The sequence below is a fragment of the Macadamia integrifolia genome, chromosome 2 (assembly GCF_013358625.1).
Source record: "Macadamia integrifolia cultivar HAES 741 chromosome 2, SCU_Mint_v3, whole genome shotgun sequence".
Classification (NCBI taxonomy): Eukaryota; Viridiplantae; Streptophyta; class Magnoliopsida; order Proteales; family Proteaceae; genus Macadamia; species Macadamia integrifolia.
This window is the reverse complement of record NC_056558.1, coordinates 38,173,720-38,174,117: the sequence shown is the minus strand read 5'-3', so window position 1 is coordinate 38,174,117 and position 398 is coordinate 38,173,720. Positions and strand designations below refer to the sequence as shown.

The following is a 398-nucleotide window of genomic DNA, read 5'->3' as shown; positions in this document are numbered from 1 at the left end:
AAAGATTGTGAAATACTGCCTGACATTTCCTTTTCAATTAATGAAAGACAAATTTACAAAGAAGAAAGCTGAAGAGCCAAAAAGGAGGAGCAAAAAAAAAAAAAAGATGTTACACAAAAAATAAAAAGAAAGTTGGAAAATGAATGCTAAACCAGAGTACGAACTCATCCTTGGGACAACAGTGTTCAAAGGGAGCAAAATATGTTCAATCTCCAGGCCATGCCCCAAAACTTCTTGTTGCAATGTGATAACTCCTAGTATCTAAGAGAATCAGTTAAGAACTTTTGGGAGAAGTAAACAGCACTATTTGTCTTCTAATGAAGCCTTTTACAGAAACCCATCCTAACTACTATTAGAATCACCATCAAGGTTTACTCTGCATCCACCCCCCCCCCACC

At 36.9% G+C, this 398-nt stretch overlaps 1 protein-coding gene across 2 annotated transcripts in view; it reads right to left on the bottom strand.

Annotated features, from left to right (window-relative positions):
* Positions 1-398, bottom strand: part of LOC122071947 (2-oxoglutarate-Fe(II) type oxidoreductase hxnY) — a 14,883-nt gene that overhangs the window by 11,121 nt on the left and 3,364 nt on the right. The gene's annotated exons all lie outside the window — the stretch shown is intronic.